The sequence below is a fragment of the Chlamydotis macqueenii genome, chromosome 3 (genome assembly GCF_036417535.1).
Source record: "Chlamydotis macqueenii isolate bChlMac1 chromosome 3, bChlMac1.mat, whole genome shotgun sequence".
NCBI classification, from domain to species: Eukaryota; Metazoa; Chordata; class Aves; order Otidiformes; family Otididae; genus Chlamydotis; species Chlamydotis macqueenii.
The window spans coordinates 88816611-88842943 of record NC_141558.1 but is presented as its reverse complement, the minus strand read 5'-3'; the positions used below and the strand labels follow the sequence as shown (position 1 = coordinate 88842943).

General features: G+C 41.8%; 1 protein-coding gene across 2 annotated transcripts in view; it reads left to right on the top strand.

The window, feature by feature from the left end:
- The first annotated feature begins 21348 nt into the window (after nt 1–21348).
- The window catches only part of CDC42EP3 (CDC42 effector protein 3), a 29642-nt gene continuing 24657 nt past the window's right edge, over nt 21349–26333 (top strand). The window contains exon 1 of one of the 2 annotated variants that reach the window (XM_086745436.1): nt 21349–21638. The gene's annotated coding sequence lies outside the window, so the exon portion shown is untranslated. Of the gene's footprint in view, nt 21639–22004; nt 22172–26333 lie in introns of those variants that run through there. The other variant, XM_086745437.1, reaches the window with a different exon arrangement.

Genomic DNA, 26333 nt, shown 5'->3' with positions numbered 1-26333 from the left:
AGTGGGTCTTAGTTGAGCTTCAGAGACACATTTGCACTGTTCTGCTGGAAGATTCCTGGGTGCCAGGACAGTGAGAGTACCTAATATTGAAATGCTGTATTTCAGCACCCAGCCTTAAGCTCTTGGGATATCTTTGGAGTGCTTGGGGGATGTAGCAGTGTTGCACATGGCTCCTAATGCTTTTGGGAATGGCACATTTCCCAGCCCAGAGCCTGCAGCCCTCCTCGAAAGGCTTCTCTAGTGCTTGACAGTTATTTGTCTGCACCACCCACATCTGGCAATCCTTCTTATGTAGTTCTGCATCTGCAGTGTTCATACCATTATCCTCTTAGAGTCAAAATGAGGGGAGGACTCATATAGGCCAAAAACCAGACCTGCAGGCCAGCAGCCTCCCACATTCCTCTCAGTTTTACAACTGCTAAAATGCCTAGGATTTTTGGAAAATATTTAATTTATGACTTGAAGGGAGGAAATCTCCTTTTGTCTAGTGAAAGTGACTTAACTTCTTCTGTCAAAAATAGTCCTGTTTCTGTCCATTTTGTAGTGCATAGTTTGTAAGAATATTCTGCAGTGGCAAAAGCAGTCTTGTCCAGAAGCTCAGTCCATTAATAAGGCACAAAGATGCACTATATTCTGCCAGGCAAAAACACCAGACAAGCTGGAAGCCAGTATGGAAATATTCAATGATTTTTTTTCAGTAGAAATGCCAGCTACTGTATTTCATTAAAAGGAAGGAGAATTTTAAACTAAATAACACATAGGTTTTGCAAAATGTGCATGTCATAATTTACAATTAAAATAATTTGGGTTACTGTAGTCACTGAAGCTACACTGTTATTAAAAAAATGAACTTATTTTCACTTATGGTGGCTGAGAAAAATGTCTCTGGAGAAAGCTCAATTTATAATTTTTCTTAAATTTATATACGTCTCGCATCATGTTCTCATTTTATAATTTATTTTAAAACTCAGGTAAAAACATGGGGGAGTTTGGTATGACTAAGGAAGAAAGGGTATATTTGTTTGGATTCTCCTTCCTTGACGGGATTTTAGAAGATACTGTACTTTAGCTAGGAAGATCTACTGAGAGCTTTTCTGATCTTTGGCAGGAACCAGAGATACAGAGAAACAGAGCCAATACTGTAACTGATAGTTACAACAGTTGTCTGAGTCAAGTTATAAACTGTACTGTGTTGCATGTGTTGCCATCAAAGACATACTGTTTAGAAAAGCAGAGACAAAATCTGTGGGAATTCCCTGGATTGATCAGATCTCTGGATGCTCAGTAGGAAGTGATGACAAAATTAGTCATATTTCGTATCTGCATTCCAGCACTGGAAGGGATCAGCTGAGGGAGCACAGTGGCTATTGGAGTTACATATACAGATAGGTTTGGCTTTTAGAGCATTTAGGACACATCTTTAGAGCATGATCTCCAAATTCCACTTGCATTTCTGCATGTACACCCACAAACATACCTTGAGACATGCTTGTGCAACCATCATGTATCCCCATATGAAAGATTTCTCAATAATCATAGAATAATCATAATACATGGAATGATGCTGGCTGTGTGATTTGGCTTAAATCATATAGCCAAGTGGTCTAACATTACATTAAAAAATAACCCATATACCTTTCTTGCTGAAGGAAGTATCATGAAAATGGAGGGTAATATTCTTTTCATGGATTCAATGGTATCTTACGTGTTACAGTGCAAGCTGAGTGTACATTTTAGTTTTTATGTGGATTTTTCTGTTATGTCTCAGGTACAATTCTGGGCTCAAAATATGAGTCTGATCTTTCCAAAGATGATTTTGGTCCCACTTTATTTCTCTTGGCAAGTTTCTTGTACGTATTGCACTTTGAGAAAAATCACTCTTGAAAACCATCTGAAAGGTAAAAGTTATAGTTTCAGCTTAAGATATGTCAAACTGATTTGTCTACAAAAATGAAATAGGCATATGGAGTAAAGGAAAAGGATTTCCAGGCAACCAAGCGTCGTGATAACTGAGTGACTTATAGTCTTACGCAATCTTAGGGGCACTAATGCACTGCAAGATAAAATCCCACCCTTTAGAAGTCTCAGGAAATGCATATTGTATGTGCTTCACAATCTCAGTATGATTTAATGCTGATATTGTAAAGTGCTCTGTAATCTACATCCAGGCTCCAACTGTACTTTAGGAGTACCATCAAGGAAATTAGCATTAATTAGATAGAGGAAAGATGAAAGACTCTAGGAAGCATTTAGGACCCAGTAATCATGTTTCCTAAAGAGAGAGACTGAGTGTGGTCAAATAAAGCTGCTGAGTGATTAGGTCAGAGGTTCCTGCCTTGCAGGGGCCAAATGTGGTGAAAACGCTGAGCAGTCAGAGCTGAGAGCAGAGGGCAGTTCCACACTCACTATTTCCATCTGAACTTCTTTGCCTTTCCTCCTCTGTCTGTCCTTACCACTGTGGGCTGTGAATCAGAGGGAACCTCTCTGGCCGAGCTTGGTGTTCCTCGGTGTTTGGTCACGCTTAATCTCCGAGGTGTCCAAAGCCTGAAAAGTAACCAGTAGAAGGACTGAAATAATTGCTCTTACTAGGGTTGTGTTGTAATGGTTTTAACTGCAGAATTTCTCTGTACTCAGTCCAGCTGCAGCCACCGGGCTATACGTGGCTGTACGGAATGGTGAGCAAACTGAGCAGCAGCTCCCTGGAGCTGTGACTACGGCAAGAGGGGAAGTAGACATGTACATGAAACAAGGCTTTTGTCAACACTTAATTCTGTAGATTGTGCCTGCAGAGGTATACAAACTCTCCTATCAACACAGAAATTATCAGCAAGCTGGATCTATCCTGCAGAAAGGACTCCAACATTTAGTGGGGGTCAGAGGAAGGCAGCAGACCAGCAGTGATGTTGAGAGCAGAAGAAAGGAGAAAAGTAACATTTACAGACTTTGAGATGGCTTGTATGAAGTAAGTATCTCCTGCTCAATGTAATTGACCTGAACTGGAGATTTGTCTGAAGGAGAAGAGATAGGGGTTTGGCTTTTTGGTTTGGCTTTGCCTCGGCATTGGTTCCCAAAGTGTCCCCACACCATCTGTAAAGCTATTGCAATTCTGGCGTGCAGTGTCATCAAGTGAGAAGGGCAGAGGTAAGATTGTGCTGTAGAGATGATGTGTGCCTTGCCTTCATATTCTTTGTTTTCCAGAGTTTTTCATTTGAAGCAATGCAATATACTCCATCTGCTTTACTGTGTAAGACATAGGACAGCACTACAGTCTGAGATTAGTCTGAGGATTCATGTCCAGAGCCCCACATCTCTCATGGAATCACTTCCATTTATCTGTAAAATGCTGCACTTCTTACTTGGAAGCAATTTATCTTCACCTTTTCGTGGTGGAAGCGACCATGTAAATTCTGAGAACATGCAGGCTGCAAACTTCAGGGTCAGATAGATCAAAATCAATCAGTAATCGATTCATTAAAAATTATCCTTTATAATACAGGTTGGATCCTGAAAAGCTTTGTTCACATTTAATCAATTATGTAAACTTATCAAATTACTAAATGCCAGTAGGAAGACAATGTGCTCAGGAATTTGAAGTCTGATCTTCACTGCATCACTGAATCAGAATCTGGTGTCAGGTAAATGTGATCCACTCAAATTACTCCATGCATAAAATGGAAATCACTGCCGTGTCAGAGAAGTGTTATGAGGATAAATTAGTGCATAATTGATAATCACTAGATAATCAATTCATAATTAGTGGATAATTGAGGGTGCTTTGAATCAAAAAATGCAGAATGTTATTATCAGAATTTACCTTTTCAGTAGGATATGACTCAGCCTTTAATTTCTAACAGTTCACGTAACTATATAATTTTATTTTAATAAAATTTTCATTCTGATTTTATTAGACAAAATTGAAAGAGCCCTCTAGCGGACACAGTTTTGTCTAACGATAAAAATGTGACTGACTTTGGCACCAGTCTTCATAAATTAAAAAACCTGTTCCCATTACAATTTTAAGATCTGCTTTCTCCCACACTGTGCATGGGTTAGGTTAAAATGCTGAGGCTGAGGTCGGGCGCACATCAGGGGCAATGCCTCTTTGTCTGGGTGGATTCAGTTGAGGAATGGAGTTTTGGGAGTACTTCAGCTCTTTGTGGGCTTGCAATTTGAGATCTGTATGAATGGATGTGACATGGTGGGCAATGCGTGCATACCAGCACCAGCACAGAGTCCTCTCCAGTAGTCAGCCTCCACGGCTCCTTGTAGGACTTCTCAATGAACAGCACATCTGATGAACAGGCTGTTTCATACTTTTATGCTTTATAATTGTTTTCTTTTGCAACATATTGATGTCCAAGTGTTGACAAACACTTTCAGCCAGCAGAAACTGGTGTCAGCTGTTGCTGGAGGAAGCAATCTTGCCCTGCCCTGAGCTGCCCTTGCCCTGATTATCCCTGACTTGGTGCCAATACATCGGGCAGCCACAACTGATCTGGCTGAAAAATAATTACATTGGCATGAGCAAAGCTCCTCCATCCCCAGAAGTGGGGACATGAATCTAGCCTGGGCAGAGCGGGAAAGACAGCAGTGGCAACTTAAAACATTTGTTCAACTAAAGCTGAAAAGGTCTCGTTCAAATATGGGAAGTAGCTCAGCTGCGATTATCTCAGGACTCTTTGAAAGCCCATTTATCCCGCTGAGAGCCATTATTAGACAGCTTCAGGTAGAAGATATGTTTAGCTTATTATCAGAACCCCTTCACTGAATTAGGAAGCACAGAATAAACACATCTTGTGCCAGAGGTGCAAAGTTTGATTTGGGAGTTTCACAAATATCAGGTGTTCCTGAGTCATGAATGCTGATTTCAGTACATGTGAGGGGGCTACATGAGGACTAAACAAATTATATGTTACTGCTGGTTAAACACCCTTGAAATAGATTTATGTATGCATATGTGCATGTACATCCACATATGTGTGTAGGTGTATGTGTATGTGAAAACAAGTTATATGGTTAAAGGGTTTTAAAAGTGTATGTACAGGGTCAAGATTAAGGGAAGAGGAAATATACTGCAAGGATAAGGCATTTCTCAATATGATCGGAAAACTCATTTATGATAATTCCATAAATCTGTATCCCCACAAGGGAAAGACAAGTGTCTAAGGAAGATTTGAATGATTTGTTTATGTACTGACAAATTAATGTAAGTCTTGCTGATGCACAGCAATCCTTCTGTTGGCTCCAGTCAGCCTTGAATCAGGTCTTCAATTTTTTAGGGGGCAGTGGGGGATGAGGGACACAACTCATTGCAATTGCTGCTACTGCTGAAAGTCGCACTGATTTTGATCTGTCAGAAAAAGAAGGTAACCAGTTGTTTCCCCATGTATTTGTTCATGATTCACACTAAATATGCCTGAAATGTGGAGACTGTGATAGTGTACCACCCACATTCCATACTGAATATGTTTCAAGTATAGTTTATTGAAAAGTAGCAGACTGTGCAGTAGTGTTCACATCTACTGTTGAGTTACTGTGTTTTTCATAATTGAGTGGTTTACTGATGTTTGTATATAACATAAAGGCACTACAAACATTTATGTTTCTGATCTATACACAGTATTAGAAATCCTAGCTTACCACTCTGCCTGTTTTCATGCTATGCACGGTGTATACGTCATTCTAGATACAATGAGCTGGAATTTTAAGACAGATTGTTTTGTGGTTTAATCCTTTTTTTCAGTCCACTATTAATTCCTCATTCAGATTTCCTCACTATGCTTTTAAGTATATGCAAAAATGCAGCCTCTATACTTAAAATGACAAACTTGTTTTTGCAAACTAGACACCAATTTTTTGACAGTTTCTCAAGCCCTTTGTAGCCAGACTGTTATATTTGTCCCCCTTCACCACTTTAAATGTCCTTATATATAGCTGTCAGGGGAGAAAAGCTGGAAAATTGTAAATGATGTTACAATGGCAGTACTGCTGCCAACAGAGCCTTTCACTCTAAGTCCAATGATATTTACTACGTTTCATAAAAAACTTAGTTCCTGTAATTCTGTGCTGCAAAAATAATGAACACATGGCACTATTAAATAAGCTATAAAGAGACAAAAAAGGCAAGAAAAAAAAAAGAGTACAACACTTATTTGTTGTTAATACTGTGATTTGTAGGCTAACCCTAAGGCTTGACTCCCTGCTTTGCAAAATATTGGCAAAGCTAAATGAAGAAATACAGTACCTTATGTTTAAACAGCATTAATTCATCATATTGGCTATTGCTCATGTGTGCATGTGTAAACAGACACCATATTAATGAGAAAAATTGCACTGATTAATTTAATGCACATGTAGAATGATTTCTATGTAGAAATACTTTCGATTTGAGTAAAACTGGACAGAAACTGGTGGTATGTCAGAGAGATCTGCTGAATGTCCAGGGACATAGTGGGCTTTTAAGGAGAATGAAATACAATATTGTGCTTTTTTAGAGCAAGGTATGACACAGACTAGGTAGAAGGTCACACAGAGTGTATCTAGCATCAAGGGATAAAAAGAGCCTCAACATTTTTATTACTAAAAATCTTATGACTTTGAGGGAAACTATCTTTTTTTTTTTTTATGCCTGAGTTTTGCAATTGCATTAAATAAGCTACAGGGAAAACAGCTTCTGATAAAATTTTAATTGGTACGATCTATCTGCTATTCTGACTGCTTTTACAGATTCTAAAGTAGCTTCACGGAGAGCTGGTATGTTATAAATGCAGTTATTATTTTAAATAAAACATTTTATTCAACAAACTGACTAAATTCTTTAGGACTTAAAATCTTGGCAAAAGATAATTCTTTTTTAATGTTTATCTTTCTTTGTTCCTATATTATATTATTTCTGGAAAAGAATGAATAAGGAACCCCATCTTGACTGAAAATTCAGAATGAAAGAGTTAATTAAGCAAAATCATGTAATGTGCACAAACATAATTATGATTAAAAGGTAAACATATATTTGACAAGCTCACATATATGGAAATTATACCAGTAGCCCTGTCTATGTAGGAATCTATCCCATACATCCATAAGCGAAGGATGTTGCACAACCCAAAATGCAGGGCTTTTTTTTTTTTCCTATTCTGGCTCTCCAAGCACCAGACAAGCACATCTTCAGCGATGAGAAAGCCACGGGGCGCCATGTGCGTTTTGCATAGAGGGCTGCATTCCATTCATGCACTGAAATTAAAGCTAAATGGAAACTAGAATTCCTCAGGGCAAGAACCATAACTTCTAATTACCAAAGGTAAAAGATAAACTGGAAAAAAAATATTCTTTCAGATGCAGCTAAAATTATGATGTGAGTCTTAGAAATATTTATCTTTCCTTCCATAAGTGAACATTCTTCTAGTAACTCAGAGTTTTTCTTGGACTGTTATTGCTCTTTCACAATGATCTAAGGCTTTATTTGTATTCTTAGTGGTGCTTATATAATTACATAAATCTAAAAAAAATATAATGCCTGATTATTCGAAATTCCAGTTAAAATGAGGCAATTGAAAAAGGAACTATACCTCAGTGTTTCAGCTACACTTCAGAGGGTCATATATTCACAGAATGGATGATCTTGTTGGCGGAGATCATTGGGAGTTCTTTGAAATCCCAAATATAATTAAATGTCTAATGTGTATTCACAAATATAATAAGCCACAAAAGGCAGCAATGTCGAAAATCTCTGCTAGTCCTGAAAAAACCCTAGAGCTGGGCCAAGTGAGAAACGAGACTATCTCTGCTGAGAGCTTGTCTTTGAGAAAGCCCTCAAAAAAGCCCAGGCTAGTTAACTGAAAGTGTGAAATTAAAGTCGATTAAATAGCTATTCTCCTGCAATTGAGGACAGGACCAGCTGAACTCTGTCGCAGATGCTTTATCTCTGTGTGGCAGCAGCCTGGGATGGTGCCTCTGCCCCTCCACAGAGTAATTCTGCAACACCAGCCCAGTCATTAAAGCTGATTCTTCCTCTAAGTGTCACACCGATTGCATAGGTCCAAGGTGATTGTATCATGCATGTGGGGTACATCCTGTGCTGCCAAAGCACCAGGCATTTTGCGAGTGAGGTATATATCCATACTGTGTGTCCAAGCTCTGTGGTTATCTAGGACCTCTGCATACAAGCCAGGTCCAAAACTGTCAGCTCATATGTCAGTACAGGGCATAGGCAAAACAGCATCTGACCTTTCATCAAGAACTAGTCTCTAGGAAGGCTGAAAACCCCAGACAAAAATAGAAAATGATCAAAATTTGCCCAGGCAGAATTTCCAGGCAGGAAGAGGGCACATGCTGGGAAACAGAAAGCAAACAACAAACCAGGGGACATGCCAGGAATGGCAGTTTTGCTGTATCATTCACAGCTGTTAAGGCATGCTATTGCTGTTGGAAAGTATGTAAATACAAATTTAAGAAGTGCTTCTGCAGAAGCATGTCTTCCTACTGAGTAATCAAATCATGTAATCAAAAGTCTGTATTATATTATATATTAATGACTAGAGCTGGATCAAACTCAATTCAGATTCATTGCATAATTTTCCATGATTACAGTTCACCTTTTTCTGTTGCTCAGGTCAGAAAAATCTTATGAAAGATATACAATTATAATTTCTCTTGTTTAGGATAAAAGGAAGCCTTAGGAGGAACGGGATAAGACATGCTGAGAAATTCTCTCAGTAGTTGTTCATAATAAAAACAAAACACCTTACAAGATACATGATAAAATATATAAAACATTTTAAAATGCTTAATATTTAAAAAGAAACAATTGTCAAAGCTTTGACTAGAAGAGCAATGTGTTGCCAACAGAGTAAGCTGGATTTTGTAGGCAGAGTCCTTTGCAGAGCACAGCAGATCTAACTCTAAACTTTTGCAGATTACAAACTGAGTAACAATAGCTCACATATTTTGCACATGCTCTCCCCTCTGCTCCACAAGAAACTCCTGTAGGTGAGAAGTCCCTAAGCTTTTGGCTGGCTGCCAGCCTCAGGATGTTCACTTTCTGCTTCAGTGTAGGCTAGAGGCAAAAATGGCAAAAAAAAAAAAATGCAGGAAAACATTAATGACAGCTCTTAGTACTGGGTCCTACTCACTAATGCATTATTGCATTTGGACTGCCAAAAAAAGAAACCAAGGCTGAAAGTTGAAGCAGATCAGAAATCACTGTATTTCCATACTATAATAGGTAGTATATGCTGCCGTGGGGAGTTTGGCTACCGTGCCCTTCTCCTTCGGAGAAAACATTCTTCATCTAGTAAGAATTTGCTGAATGGTGAATGCCTCCCTCTTCATTTTGAATATCCGGGACAAGAAATGTGCACCTGCGGATCCCGATACGCAGCTGGAGCAACATTCCAGCAGGCTCCTACAATGACTCATCAGCTGTGATCCAGTTCATCCTTCCAATTAATGACAACAGTAATACCTTCAAAGTCCAGTTTCAAGCCTTTTAGCTAGAACCACTTGGCCATTGCTAAAAAATAATTAATTACTTCCTCTGATACACATGGAGATTCAGGACGTTTTATAGAGAACGCTATAGAAGTATATTCATCTTCACTGAAACGCTGATTTTCATGTCAGTGCCTTAGCTTAGTCTGTTAGATTAAGGATTTGCTTTTAAACAAAATGTACAATGTTATCTACTTCGTGCAGACTCTTTTATCTCCTCTTTTATTCATGAATTTATGAAATTATCCAAATATAAGGTAGAAGAAAATCTAGACATATATGTTTTGGAAAAGAAAATAGGAATTCAATAATCACTGTCAGGCTAAGCTTTTGGTTTGCACCTTCCTCTTCAAACTAAACTATCAACAAACAGGACAGACATGAACACTACATCTTTTCTTAAAAATACTCAGCTCCAGTTATGATCACTGATGTTTTCATATTACCGTGATGTAATGTGAAATCCCTGATGACTGTGGAGTTTCCTTCTGATTTGCACTACACTTAAAGAGAGCAGAATCAGCCCCTTAAAAGATCATAATTTTATCAGAATTTGGCCTGACAGTGTTCTCTTTTTTTTTTCTTACCCTAATAGTAACAAATAGGAGCTCTGCATAGAGGCCTCAAGCACCAGACTTTTAATTTGGAGGATGATGAAGTGGTAAATTATCTCAGCCCTTCCTTTCCATTAATTAAGCAATACAAACTGCTATGTTATTTGTTTATGCCATTTTCTTTATGAGACCTAGGTTATGGAAATTAATACTAATAGTCACCATTTGGTGGCTGGCAAAAAGCATATTAATGAAAGACACAGTTACTATGGGAATTTGTCATCCCACGAAATCATGTGAAATTCTCTTTTCACTCTTTGAAACTTGGAAAAACAAACACAGTGAAAACGTAGGATATGGATGAACTGTGAGGAAGAACAAACAGCCCTGATAAAAGTTACATATTATTGAGTAACTGCAGAGACAGTTAAGAGAAAACACATAAATCTGTGCAGTCAGCCACAGATTTAATCCAGCCCCTGCTTTCCCTTTGAGGTACCCACGGCCTCGCAGCAGCTGATGAACTGTGGGTTTCTACCAAACTCACCCCGCCATCTCTGCAACAAATGCCTCGCTTCAGTCCTGCAGCTGCTTACCCCATGGCCAGAAGGATGCCAGCACCCAAGGGGGAGTCCTGTCCTGCTCGAAACACCCCAGGGCTGCACACTATCAGTGCGAGGAGTCCTCAAGTGACAAGCAGGCAATGCCCAGTTCCTGCCTTCCCACTGTCCCCCACTCACCAGTCTGCCCTTAATTACAGTAACAATTGTGCAGAGAGAAAAAGGCTGACTACTGGAAGGTCATTACGTCTGGAAAGTCAAGAAGCACTGTAGAGATGCTGTGGAAAGAGCTTCGATGTGAGATGCAAAGAAGGGTGAGGTGTGGCTCATGTGTTTTGAACCTAGAGAGGAGTGACTCTCATGGTCAAACCAAACTATCGCTGCAGCACCAGCCAGAGGCTTGTCTGAACTGGTGCATCCAGAAGTGCTTCCAATCCCTTGGGTGAGGGAATTTCAGCCACTTCCCAGGTGCATACTGGAGGGGAAGTTAGACATGCGCGGTCTCCTCCCTGCCTGAGTTTCTGCAGGAAGCAACATGGAAATTGAGCAAGGAGCTGCCATGTGCTCAGGACAAGACCTTGATGGAGCTGTGAGGAGGCCAGGATGCTTGCTGCGTACCACAGCAGGCATCTCCCTCCAGCCTAGACTGGCCCGGGTGTGCCAGCTGCATCTACCAGGGACCAGGGGGGATACCTGTGCTCCACAGGGAATGGGAAAGATCCTTGAAAAACAACTGGGTGAGGTTCGTTTATAGCAGCTATCTGCCCAGGGTGATCTAATGGTGCTGCAATTTCACGTACTCACATTCCTCAATTCAAACCTACCATGACCTAATCGATGATCCATTTGTCTCCCCATTGGATAGCAAATAATAGAGGTTTAGATGCCAACTAAGAATGCAGCATAACGAGGGAAGTTTAAAGCTCCTATTTATTTGGGACTTCCCCATTTTGAGATCAGCAGCGATAGGAGGGCCAACTGAGCAGGAAGGATATTATGGGCTATTGCCTGCTCTTTGCAATCAATTCCTTTCAAATCCATGCAGGATGTAGCCTTGTCATCCTGTTTGAAAACATTCTTCGCATGTTGGAGTTTTCAATGCAAAGAGAAAAGGTGGCTAAAGGGTTTCTTACGGCCACAGGGATCAAGAGACACATATATTTGTGAGGATGAGCGTCACAGAATAACTCTTTATATCATCCTGCTGGCTCACTGCACCTGTGCAGGCATTGTGTTTTTTAGGAAGTGTTTCAGTTTACAATATCCTGTACTGCTCGGCTGAAGCCACAGCTATTTACAGCAAATGACAATGCTACTCCAAAATGAGAAGTGCTGGAACATAGAAGTTCAGTGTTTCTTGATCTTTCTCTAGTGTCTACTGTCATGTCTCCACTCATAGAAATGATTATTTAGCTGTAAGGTAATTCAGTTCAGATCAGTATTTATCACTCCGGTCAGTATTTTCCTTTAAGGCAATTCCTGTTGAGGAGACTAAAACTTCCTTACCTTGCAGAAGAAGAACCCCCCAAAGTGTAAGGCATGAATAATAATGTCATTGGCACTATGTTCTTATAAGTCAGTTTGATGTCCAGGCAGGACTTTCTGTTAAGGGCACATTTTCCCAAATCTCAGCAGCAAAGTACCAGCAAGTTCCATGGGAACTAATAATGAACTATAAAGCCCACCTGTTTGCATGCTGCGGGATTATGGTAGCTTGCTTTTAATGGCACTTTCCTTCCTACATTTTTATTTCCATTTCACTTTTAAGAGACTGCATTTGTCAAAATTAATTTCCTTAGGTGTTAACAATGTTAATTTGTTAATATTGTGGCATTTTATTTATTCTAAATAACAGTGTCATTTAAAATTAGGTATAAATAACTTGCTAGTCAACATGCTCCAGACTTGTAAATCTTATTAGGCATATTGCCAGGCAGAGAGCTACCTGAAGTCAACAAACTTTCCTTCGAACTCAAGTAGGCCATAAGACAACCTCTCCCAGGCAAAATCCCTGGGACTGCTCCACAGCAGGGAGTGCTGGGCATGGTGACTGGCTTTACAAACTAAATCTTTAATTTTGAAGGTTCATTTAAAAAATCCAACAGTTTTGGTTTTTTTTTCGCATAATGTAGCATTGATGTGTGTGGGCTCTTTAAATATGACCCCCTTATTTCTTGGGGGTCAATGTGTGTGGAGGGATGGGCTCTGTGGGGCCTGTGAGCTGCCACCAAACACTCTGGAAGCTTTTTAGGGGGTAGACTAAATAGGGTTTTGTCAGAATTAATTGAGAAGGATTTGTCAGCACTTGTGAAGTTTCACAGCTCAGAAATGCAGTTCCACACAGAGAAGGTATTGTTAACCAGCATGCAATTTCTGCAGGATGTCATGAATCACAGGTTGTGGGACATCCTCCTGAAAGGCTCCATAAATTCTGAGTCACTTTTAAAACAAACATTACACAATGGCAAGCAAGGCCAAACTAAGGTAAATATGAAAACATTGAGATGCAGAAATAGGATCCCTTCCTTTGTCTCCTCCCAGCTGATATCTACCTCCCTTCTCCAAACCACTGCAAATGCTGAGAGCTTTGGCATCCCTTCAGGAAGGATTGCCTCTGCATCTCCACGTGCACATCCTACCAAATCAGAGCCTGAGTAAATCTTTGTTCAGGACTTCAGGAACTGGTCGACTGTGAATAAACGCTGAGTAAGACACGTTTCTTTCTTGACAGAATTCACTAGGGAATTTATTGTAATCTGCCTTGGCATTTTTTTCAACAATGCATTTTTTTAAGTCAGTTTTTCATAGTTGGACATGTCATGAGAGAGTCATCACATGGCATTTTCCCATTATGACAAGGTTTTGGTTTTTTTTTCCCAAAAGATGCATCTGTATTGCATAAAATATACAACTGAGATTTGCACATCAGTTAGGAGTCCAATTAGAAATGGAATAGACTAGAACAGAGTGGAAAAGTCATCTCTTCAAGGATAGAAATGCAAGATAGCTGCATATGGCTGGAAATCCAAAGCTGAGCACTAATACCCTAACTTTAAGCTGATGTGGCTCCAATATTAAACTGAAGACTGATGAATCTACCTGAAATATTTGTAAGGAATTCAGAGTTGATGGGGAAAAAAGACACTCCCACTTCTTACAAATTAGATCAAAATGGAGGGAAAATAGACACCAGAAAGCAATTTCACATCTTTCTATTTCTTTGAGATTTATTTTTTACAGCCTTGAGCAGACAACCAGAAGTCAAATATAAAGATGCATGTCACAGATTTTCTAAGTATGACTAAGAAAATGGTCGGAAAGTGGTGTGGTTTTCTGTTCTCTGCGCAATGCTCAGATCAAACAAGGTTTGTTAGGTTCCATATTGTCTGCACTTGTAGGAGGGCTTGTGACAAACTTTTGGGCTTTTTTTTTTTATTCCATCATCGGATGATATCAACTCAAATGTATAATCTACTTTGGATTAACACATACCTCTGTGTGGCAACCCAAAAATTTACACCAAATAGAAGGAGCTGTTCTTAGAGGTTTCGGAGCACTGGCTGCTGCAAGTAACGGAAATCTTGTAACAAAAACACTTTGTGTGTTTCTAGTAAACTGGTAGATGTTACTAACTGACTCTATTTGTTCCACTCCTGTAGTTTTTACAGGCATAAGTGTAAGTGTAATACACCTACACATCTACAGTAAACAACATTAAAAAAAAAAAAACAAAAAAAAGCCGACATTAAACATACCAGACCCCAAATAAAATCCTGTAAGTATTGTGGTTACTTAAGAAAAACAAATTATGTCATTCAGCAGGGAGACTGTTGATTAAGGATTGGTACACATCTTTCTTCTCTAAAATATATATTCCCATCATACCAGTTTGCTTAGGAGGTTACTTAAAAAGATTAATTTATCTAAAACAGAATGGGATTTAAAATATTTATGGCAAAGAAAAGCAGTAATTGTTGATTTGTAGCTCAGATCTAAGCACATGAACAGCAGAGCTCTGCTCAAGTGTCTCTATTCTGGTACTGTATTCAGTTTTGGGACATACTGTGATGTGTGAGGTTACAGTTACTGGTTTTAACTGCATGCCCAATTGCACCATTCTGTGGCGTGCTGTGGGAAAACTGGTCTGTTCTTTGTGAGTACCTGTACAGATGAGACTTTGTCCCGTAAACATAGTAAACTACTTTCAGCTTGACACGCTGAAGTTTTCTCTCTGCAACCTCTATTCCAATCAGTGGTAAGGCATGACTCCAACTTGGAGCACTGATCTGTTCCAGCTGTTGGCATTAATGCAACTTCCATTTTGGAACCAGGAGGTAAATGCAAGACGTGAGACATGTTTGAAGGCATTTTGTCAGTGACTTGTTGTAAGCTAGCACCATGCCTGGCTAACAACAACATGCAGACACAGGGGCAGCTGATACAGATTTTTATAGCTGTGAAATCTCATAATACTGATCAGTGATGCTGTGGTAAGGCTGCAAGCAGAGAGCAATGAAACAACCCCCTCTTGCAGACCAGAAGGCATGTCAGAAGGGCCAGACCTACAAGAAGAGGCAGATCCCGTGAAGCTGTTAGAAGAACTTGCCCTTTCATTTGTCCAGTAAAGATGAGCCCTTAAGGAGTCTGTAAAAACAGAAGATCTTCTGATGCTCTAAATACATCCCCTCTAAATCCAAAAATGAAGAAAAACTGAAGCTATGTTACAGCTAGAATTGTCCCATCACCCACACTGTGGTCTACAGGTATTTGCTGTCTTTCTCTGCTGTATTAATACGTAGCCGAGAGAGTGTGCAAGGACCCCCACAGGAGAGTGCTGGCTTGCTAAACCATTTTCTTACACCAGCAAGTGGGGCTTGTGTGGTGGGGGGAAGGGGCTCTGTAGTAGGTGATGCTGGGGAAACAACTTTCTGCAAGGGCAGGCAGAAGAACTGCTTCCTGAGAGAAACTCTGGCTGCCTTCCCCTGCAACCTTTTCCTTCCAGCACTAATAGCTGGAATAGAGCTCTATTTCTCGTTTGTGTAAAAAAAAAAAAAAAAGAAAAAGTGACCAAATTTGGTTTGTCCTGCTGGATTTGCGAAGTGTTTACAAGAGAGTTTCACAGAAGTGATACTTGGAGAGCAATTGTTTAGCTTAACGGTAAGGGTATGAGGAATGTGAGATGCATATATGATATCTGGATTCGGGACTGAAATCTACACTGTTACCTTTGCTTTATCCTCTGTGAACTCTCATTTTCAGTAAGTAAGGGTCATGTAAAATGACTCTTTACCAGCCCACATCCACACCCAGCCGACTTCAGCATTTCCTAATTAGGTTATATTCAATCTTTATAATGTGCTTGTAATAGACGTGGTACTGTAGCGTAATCTCAACTGATATTATTCACTTCCCAGGAATGTACAGCTGAAGCTGCTCTGCAGGCTCTGACTGAAAACAATGGGTGTGCAGCTGACAAATAAAAGTAGCTATTTTACATGCCCTGGTCTATTTGGATGCCATTGTTTAGGCGATGTCTGCTGAACAGGTATTCGCATTAGAAAAACAAGCACAATTACCATTTTCTGATGTGGCAGCTATTTTTGAAACTCATTAAAGCTTGCTAGTGCTTTTCCCATGCAATGGAAAACTGGAATTGCCTGTTGTAATATTGGCTGGCAGTTAAGAATGGTTTCAGCTCACATTTTATAATGAAGAAATAACTTCATGCTATATGATTGCGGGCTATCCCAAGAATATTTTTATTCAGCATTATTGTCAGACTAAATTAAAACCACCAAAGAGCCTGATTCCTCAAGATGCCAGGTGCTCTCAACTCCCACAGTAGTTAATGGAAGGGAAGAGAACTCAGCAGTTTCAGAATTAGTCCCTAAATGCTGATAGCGACGCACAGATTTTCATATTAAACAAGTCAACATTTTGCACAACTCTCATTGTTCTTTCACTCTTCTTTTTCTTTGCAAAGTGAGCAATTATTACTAAAAGTAGTATTTATTCTATGCTCTATCCATTGATTACATTTATATGAGCTACTGCAATATCCTTTCAAGTGACTTTTGCTTTACTTTTCCCCTTCTAAGCTTAAAACAGCCATTAACTTCCTTTTATTAAAAATTAATTAGTGATGTGTTTGAAGCTGGTGGTGATCATAGACAGTGGCAATCATCTGGCACTAGAGACTTGTTTGCATCACCTCTTGCCAAAACCTGTGGAATTTTCGTCCTCTTCTCCCTGGTGAGTTCTGCAGAGGAAAGTGCTCTGAACTTAGGGGACCCAGAGAGAGCAAATGACAAAAGAAAGGAAAAGCCTTTTGGAGCAGTATGTGAACTACCACCTCCTTTCATCAGCTGAATCACCACTTCAGCTCATGCACTTCCCCCAGGCAGTACTGGGCAGCCTGGGAAGACTGGAGGGCAGGAGGGGAAGGTTGGTGCTCTCACACACGTATGCTTCCACTTGGTGTTTCAGGAGGAAAAGGCAGACCAAGAAAGCCAAATCTTGTGCAGTGTTTGAATACCAAAAGAAGTTAAAAGTCAAACATCCATCATTAATATGTACAAGGTCAGGCAAAAAGCCTTGCTCAAATCACAGGTCAATTAGTCCTTCTTTTCTCTCCTGGGTCCAAAGTGTTATCACCATGGTGGATAATGAGTTAAAGCCAAGTAAGGTCCTCTGGAGCTCAGAGGTCATGGAACGAGACTCAAAAAAATGGGTTCCAAATATTATAAGTCTTTCAACACTGTTTTCTAGGTATTCTGTTAAATATCCCGCTGGGAGGCTTCTTTTCGTCAAACCTAACCACATTTCTTTGGACTTTCTTCTCTGAGTGATTTCAAATACATGAAGAATTTAGATGAAAAACAGATCTGTATTTTTTTTCATTGTTTAAAAAATGGTAGTAAATGCTCACTTCTCAGAAGAGTGATAGTGATTTTATTTATAGAAATTCCCAAAGTGACAGTTATAGAAATAATCTGTGGCAAAGAAGTTGCAGAAGATTTTTTCCCTCAGTCTGATCATATTCTTTCTTTCCAGCACTGCATGATAATTTCCATGAAAAGAAGCCGTATTATGTAGCCCTGATCATCATGTCAACTTGGTTAGAGCAAACAGTGAGGAAAAACTATACGGTTGGGGAAAAGAGCAGCATCCAAATAGGATTGTTACAAAGAAGATGGTCTCACTGCTCTCTGAGCTCAGTGAGAGAAGAAAGCAGACTAATTTGCAGCAGAGAGAGATGTAAGTCGTGTGTCTGTTGGGAAAACAGAAAAAATACAGATAGTGAAGGGATGAGACTATGCAGCTACCTTGGGAGGTTGTGGCATTTCCATCAGTGGGTGATTTTAGGAACAGAGGATAAATGAACACATGTAGGAATAGCCTAGGTGTGTGGTTGCCCAACTTGCCCACAGCACCACAGGGATGGGAGGAGGGATGGTGGAAGGTGGCTGAGGAGATGAGTTTGTATGCGCTATGCAGCAGCCTGTTTCTGGGAACATAAAGGGGCTGCATCTCTCCTGGAAAGGAGACTGCTGAGGGCCAGAGATTTTGGAAGGTTTTAAAAGTTAAGTGAGCGTGCTCCTGCATCAGGGCACAACATGGAGGAGATCATCCTGAAGTCCCTCCAAACCCTATAGTTCTGTCACTCTTTAAAGTAACTTATCAGAAATGTTGTGTGTTTGGATATGCGTGCATTCGTAATCCAGGGGAATTATTTAAAAAGATACAAAAATTTAGACTATTCCTATATATTATTGCTAAACACTATTTAGCAATAGTGTTTCAGAATGCAATCTTTAGGAGCACTGGAAAATAGCATTAGACAGTTTTTGAAAAAGGCTTAGTAATATTTTCTTGTTCATGGTGGTAGTATGAAGAGTGTTTACACTAAATAGTTTAACTTCTTAGCTTTCAGAGCTTATGTTAATCATGTACTTTAAGGATCATGAAACCTTTGTCAAAGTACAGCTTTTAAACAGACAATTTCAAAGCATAACAGACTGCTTAACAATCCTCATTAAACTCGTGATCTAGCTCCAGCTGAAAGAAATGCAAAAACACCACAGGCTTGAGTTGGGCATATATAAATAAGAGCAATATTATGACGAATAGAAGTCATCCTGATTCAGCTAAGCACTTAAACATATACTTACATTCTCTAGATATCACAGGGACTTAAGCATTCAAGTACTTAAGTATTCAAGCATGCCTGACATTTAGGAATCTTAAGACCATGCTTTAAACTCCACTTTTACTCCCTAATGAGAGAAGTTTGAAATGACAGGAGAGACAGCATAAATCTGTGGTGGAAAGAGACCAAACAGCAGAGTCTCATCACTCCTTTCTGGTGATCAATTAAAAATCTGCATGTTATTAAAAATGCTGATACTTCAACTTATAACAAGTTGAAGAAATTCAGAATTGAGGTTCTCCTAGGAATCTTGGTTCTGCCTCCAGCCCTTACACTTCTGTCTTCCAGGGTTTCCCATAACATGCTCAGCCAGGGAAAGGCTCGGCATTTTTTCTGCAGAGCAACTGAAACTTTTTTTTCTAAACCGTTACTGCCTCTAAACACTAACTGTATGTATGTGTGCACGTAACAGTTTCCTATTAATAAATATGTCCTTTGCTTCCTCATAAGAGAACAAACCAGTACCATCATGGCCTATGGCGGTACACTTAGGTGCAGTGCAGGGTAAAAAACACGCTCCTTGTGCTGGGGAGTGCAGCCTGCCTTTGATAACCCTGGGGTGTCTGACAGGGGATTGGAAAAGGCAAAAGCAATGATACAAGAACAGCAGAAATGGCAGGGCTGCAGCTTTGTGCTGAATAGGCTTTTAGGGCTAAAGAGAAACAGGTTGTCTCCTCAACACAGTGCAAACAAGCATGATTCTCAGAAGGGATAAAGACAAGGGAAAACTGAAGAGGAAAAGCTGGAACAGGTGCCGCAAATCGGAGGCGCAGGAGGTCACTATGTGAGAAAGCACAAGAGAGAAACTTCAGTTAAACCAAGTGTGGCGCAGTACAGTGGCACACAGAGGTCCAAAACCCAGCTCTGAAAAAGAAGAACCAGGGAAAATATTCAGAAGGGGCAGAGATGTGTGACATGACTGGGACAAGCTTTTGATGTGTGCCGCTGTAAAATGTTGCTAGCCTGTTATTATAGCAAATTAATCTGTGTGTCTGTTTTGTCCTCAGAAACAGTTGTGTGGATTTTCTTCAGCTTCAGCACCTGGAGCCACACACAGGCATGCCCACACACATGTCCCTTCTGAACTAAAAAGAAGTATGAGCAATGTCATCCCTCGAGTGTCCCTTTTAAAAAGTTTTAAACCACTTAAATTAGGTTCCTAAATGAGAAAGTAGTCTCAAGAATAGAGTTGGTAGATTAAAGGTAGCATGGAGTGCATTCACGTAGGATAAATAATTGAATAATTGCAAAGTTGGAAATGTATCCAGAGAAGCCAAGATTTATTACAGAATTCTTTTTTCTTTTGCTTACACAAACTTTATAATAGCTGTTTTCTCTGACTATCCTTTCGCATAAACTGGGAGCAGCCTCTGGGCTGCTCTCAAATTTACTTTGGCTTCTGCAATAGCAATTAAGAATTACTGGAACTGTGCAGTCTCTGGCCATGCCTTCAGTACCGTCGGAGGCCGGGGCACAGAGCCATCCTGCTCCCTTGGGCAGCGGCTGAGCTGCTCCCTCCAACCACCTGCTTGGTCGGTGCCTGCTCCCAGCTGGGGGGCCACACACTGGGCACAGGGAGAGATGGTTTGCACAAAGCCCTTGCTCCAACGGAGCAAGCAACTTCACCCTCAGCTATTATTAAGCTGACATATGGAGGGCTTAGGTGTTTTTTTTTAAACGATATTCTGTAAATCAAATGGCTAAAAGGATTTCCATCAAATTGAAAATACTTCAGTGATGAGAAACTCCATGTGAAAGGGCAGTATGTTCTGCGTAAGTTCTATTTCAGATAGGAGGATCAGGGTGTAAACTTCTGCGTGTGACCTGATGTTTCCTGCCCAGAGACTTCACCCTGTATGTGAAAGGGCACAGCGATCTGCAGGCATGCTGAACATCACAGACTCAACACCTTGAAATGAAAATGTTCTCTGAATTTGAGCACTGTATTGATAGAAAAGAAATTACAGTTGCCCAGCGGTAAAGTGCTTTAACATTAAAGTGCCCCAACGCTAAGAATGCTAAGAGAGCAAAGGGGAAAATTAGCTCACCCGGATGTGGATAGGTAAACATATTTTTTAACCGAGTATACAGTTATATACAATGCATCCACTGTTTACATGGACTTAAAAAATGCCATACATAATGAAAATTATGCAAATATTTGTAAAAATACCTTAGCCTGAGTAAGGTATGTACCTCATTTAATATTTCAATAAATGCACACGCAGTGCCTGTACGGCAGTGCCAAACGGAACGTTTTGAAAAGCGACCCTTGGGTAAAAGTGTCAGAGGCAGCGTTGAGCTCAGGTACCTGCCAACAGAAACCTGGGGGAGGATGTCACCGGGAGAAGTGAAACAATACCGGGGTCTCTAGCTGGATTAACCGAGGAACTCATAAAAAATTTAACATCAGCTCAGTGTTTATGGGCTTCCTAATCAGTCACCTGCTGGGCTGCCAACAGCTATTTTGAGCCCTTTTAACGTTCAGGGCAAGGCAGTTTCCCTTGTATAAAACAGATGAGCAGGTGCCCTGAAATCTGCCGTTAAAGGGCTCTGGGCCCCGGCGGGTCCCGCGGAGGTGATGCTGGATGCTCCGCGCCCTGCGCAGCACCTCCGCGCCGCTGGGCGGGGGGAGGCGCCCCTGCCCAGCTCCGGCAGCATTTGCCGTTTACCTGCGAATCGCGGAGCGAGGAGCCGCGAAAGCCCCAGTGCTCCTTTAAAACTCGTCAGGAATGGAGGGAAGGGAGAAGGCAGGAGAGCGGCGGGCGCCGCTGCGGAGAACGGGCTGAAAGCCAGGCCCTGCCCTGGGCAGATCGGGGCGCCGAGGAGGTGAGGGGGAAGAGGGCTTGGGTGGGAAATCATCGGCTTTCCAGCACCTCTCCGAGCTGGACGTGCTCAGGGGAAGGGGGGAGGCTGCCCACCTCGGGGGCTCAGCGGGATGCTGCTGGGTGAGGGGGCCGCCCGGCGCTCCCCGCAACGAGCTCAAAAAAAAAAAAAAAAACCAACAAACAAAAAACGGGGGGAAAAACCCCGTTTATTGTGAGTGCGGTGGTTACCGGCCTGCCCGCCCGCCTCCCGGGCGGTGCTCCGCGGTGCCAGGATTTCCCTGCAGCCCGCCCTCCCGGCCCGCAGCCCCGCCGGCGGCGCCGCCTCCCCGCGCCTCCCGCCCGCGGCCCCGCGCCGCGCCCCCGCCACACGGGGCGCCGCCGCCCGCCCGCTCGCCCGCGCGCTGACAGGCGCTCACAGGTGCGGCGCTCAGCCCCGAGTCGCGGAGGGGCAGCCCCGCTGCCCTCCCGGCTCCGTTGCGGCGGGAGGGAGGTCGCCGCCGAGGGAGGAGCGGCGGGGGAGCAGCCGGCAGCGCCGTAAGTCGGGGAGCGGCGCGGGCGCGGAGCGGGGCGGGCCCCCAGCGCCGGGCTGCGCGGCCGGGGGCAGGCGAGGGGCCCGGCGCGGATCCGCTTCCCCTGCGGAGCGGCGGCGGGGCCGCACCGCGCCCGCTCGGGGGGCGGGGAGGCGTTTCAAGGTGGCCAGGGAGAGTGTCCATGCGTGAATCCTCGTGTTTGGCTGCCGGGGGGGGGGGGGGGGGTATGCCGGAGCAGTCGCGTTGCGAAGACCGGCTCGTGGTCTGTCTGCATCACTGAAACTCCCCCCCTTACGATCGCTCTGAATTGTCTTCGCTGCTTATTTTGACACAGCTGATTTTATGCTCTGTCTCGGAGGCAGAAGGCGTGCCTCCATCGCCCCGGAGCAGCGCGGACCGTTTTTTTGTGTTTTTTTTTGTTTTGTTTTGTTTTTTGTGCGGGATGTCCCCTTTTTGTGCGCGGGTTTGAAAATAAGCGTGCGCTTGGACGCGCGGCCGCTGGCTGCAGGGCCGGGGCTGGGAGGAAGGCGGCGGCCCGGTGCGGAGCCGGTGGTGGAACAGCGAGCTCCAGTCGGGAAGCCGAACGAGAATTTGTATTGGGGTGCCGGTGAAGAAATGCGGGCAGTAGATTAATAAGAGGGACTTGATTTATTTTCAGATGAAATTAAAAAGCGACCAAAATAGAGGAAGTAATTAATTTAGGACTTGCGTCACGGTAGATTGCTGTTACATTTTAAAAATAGGAAGAGGGCTTATTATGAAATGTTTAACGTAACAAATATGATTCTGATCTCTTACTTTGCTTTGAAAAAATATTTGAGCGAGGAAGGCAAGGAGAGCTCCCAGGAGTGAAATTACTCATGCATAGACCATTATTTTCAGTTACATACAGGTTATAAATATGTAATATTGTTCATCAAAGTGTGGGGAAAAAAAACCAACCAGAGGCTTTAAGGTATGAAAGTCTAAAGCTGAACAAATCTTAAGACGCACAGTACCAGAAATCTTATAATCCATGTGCCGTGGCTCAGATGTTTAGAGGAATGACAGAGATACCAAAAAAGGCATCTCGATGCGCAGTGCAATTCCAGGAGCAGAGTTTTCTCCTTCCCTACAGAAAAGGAAAGCACATTTCTGGAAGCAAGAAGCGACAGATGTGGCATCTCAGCAGCTGGCTAAACATAAAAGCATGTATCAGCAGGTGATTACTGTCACAAGGATTTATTTTTAAAGTGTCTTGTACTGAAAAGGTCCAGCCTTTTTTAGAGTTAGCGCTAAGATTTACTTTAGCTCTATGGCATGCTAAAAATAGTCTTTCACAAGAAGCATTCAGAAAAGTAAGAGAACTCCTGTGTTCAAGGCACACCTTGCTTTGAACGTTTTATTTTTATTACAGCATGCAGAGGGGAGGAACTGAGCAGGTTCTTTGGTCGGTAGGATAGTACTGAAGGGAACAATTTTTCCTGGCCTCAGCACAAGCCAGCGGTATCTGGGAAGGAAACAACGGGGCCTATCTCCTCCTCAGATTAAAGATAATTGCAGTTCCTGTTCTCCTGGGAGCACCTTGTGCATCCACAGAAGTGAAAATCAGGCTGCAGAAACTACCTCTGTGGTTCTACCTCTCTTAGGTGACTGGTAAAGCCAGCCAGAATCACCAGGAGGTGGCCTGGGTGAATTTTGGAAAGGAAAGAGATGGATATCACCTAAGAGGCAGCCCAGAGCCACTCTTTCCCTGGGGCAGCGTGGCTCTGCACCATCCGTTTGACTGCTGTGGCTAAATGTCACATTGACTTCAAAGAGGCATCTAAAACTGTTCCAAACCACTTATATCAGCTTTACAGTAACGAAAGAAAGCCATGGTTCATGGCAAAACATGTTTTGCTCTCAGCTTTTCGTAATTAGGTATGCTGCTTTGGTTTACAGTCTTCTGAGCGAGGTGACTTCTTACAGGAGAAGTTCTGGTCCTCTGCCCAGGTCTTGAGAAATAGTTTGGAGTAGAAGAGGGAACTGGCATTTAAAAACACGATTGCCTGTGCCATGCAGAATTTGCTATCAAGTTCTCCTTCACTTCTTGCCAGTGAGGCTGTGTCCCAGGGGCTCAGCCATCCTCTTTGACCAGTTCTTCCTCCTATTTCTCACCCTTGCTGGCAGAATTGCTGTGGATTAGGTCACCTAGTGCCCATTTTTGCCTTTCATAATGATTAAAACACCACAGGCTTTCACCCTCCTGCACTCAAATGTTACTTTTTGGAAAACAAACCCAAGCCAACCAATTAAAAAGCATCACTAAAAGCATCACTTCTTTACGTTTGTTTTTGTTTTTGTTTTCCTCTTTATCATAGCCAATGGAGAGTAAATATATTTCCTCAAGATCTGAACCATCTCGAGGAGAACTGGCTGCCTCTCTCTCCTAATTGGGTGGTCTGTGCCTAAGAGGCACAGCCATGCTGCAGAGCCATGATATCCCCACAGCAGGGTGGCAGCTGGCTGAAGGTATATCCTGTGGTTGGTTTGTTTTGTGTGATAAGCAAGGTGAATTTCTCAAATAAACTCTAGTCTGAACTTAAATGGGGATGTGGGGAGAATTGTATTCAGGTGTTGGATGAGGGATTGTTTTTAAATTATTTCCTCTCACTGCAAAGCAGATCAGCTAGCCAGTGAAAGCAGCTAGCTGGTGCTTATGGATGTGTCTGGGCAGAGCAGTGAGAGCGGATTTGAAGCACCACCTACGCAGGGGAGGGTTATTTGTGAACCAGGATGGCAGAATGAGGTGCAACTACGGAGTACAAGCTCAGGTAAAGTTCATGCTGAAGAAGGGATCTATTTCTAGTGCTTTGTTAATTAAGAAAGATTTCTGGATGACTTTCATTAGGATAAGCATTACTTACAATATTTTACCATGTCCTGGTTTTACATTCATAATGTTACTGAGCAAAGACATTGATCCAGCGGGGGAGATGAGTGTAACAGGAGCAGCTGGAACTGGCTGACAAGAAGAGTAGCTTCCTCATAGTTTAAGGGTTAAGTCAAGATGCAATAATGCTTCAGAAAACTGCCGAGATGAAATGAGATGATTGCAAATGGACAGAGTTGGCCAGGGTGACAAGATATATTTATACCTTTACTTGGGTTTCGTTGACATTTATGGAGTAAATAATCAGGTGTAGAAACAAATGTTTGTCTCATGGTTCTGCCACTTGCCCACAAGAGCACAGTTAGTTAATAATTTTTGTAAGCAACTATGAGATTTTTCTTTCGAGAGGCTAGTGAACTGTTGAATGTATTTTTCCTCCTTTCTGGTTGTGTTGAGTTCGTTTTCTTTAAAGGGAGGAGATAAGCCATTTGCAGGCCATTTAGAGGCTGAGCCTACATTGGAGTAGCACAGTTCAATACTCAAAGCTCTGAAAACGTGGAAGCCATAGTTGAATACTCAAACTAAATCCTATCTTTGTGACCATAGTAGCTTTTTAGGTGAGACCGTTTTACCGAAATGTATGTTTAGCAAAAGTAATTTGAAATACTGTTATATTTCTATTTAAGATTATGCAAGTTGTGCAATACTCTTAAAACTTGATGACTAGTATCTCATGAATGCCAGGGAACCACATTAAGGGTTTCAACCCCCACTATGTGTGGGACAACAACAAACAACTTAACTATGTAAATGTTGCGTTAATGTTGTTTACTCACACTGAATAATAGAAGAAAGCTCACTAAGTCTGATACACTGCTCTGATTTCTATCATAAAGGTCAACAGGGAACGAGTTAGATAAGAAATTAAATGGACTGGTACAGTGGGTTTTTGTGCTGGGGCTCATTCTGAATGAGCTGAGTGAACTTTTCTGAGGTTACATGTAAACAGCAGCTGACCTGTAGAGATACAAGTGCTGATGATGAGCTGTGGTCACTGAAATTGGGTATGACTTGCTTAGTCAGGTCTGCAAACTTATTTAGATGGCAATTCATTTTTTTTTAGTCATCTGTAGAGAACTTTCTAAAAATAAATACTTTGTTCATGTATTTGCTGGGAGGATCTAAAATGTAGGGCTTGTGTATTTTTTTTTTATTCTGTCCTTTTGAAATACCAGGTGTTTCAAGTCCAGTTCTCACTGTTTTGCTGTAGAAATTTTATGTGTATCTGAATATTTGTGTTGTGCCTTAAGCA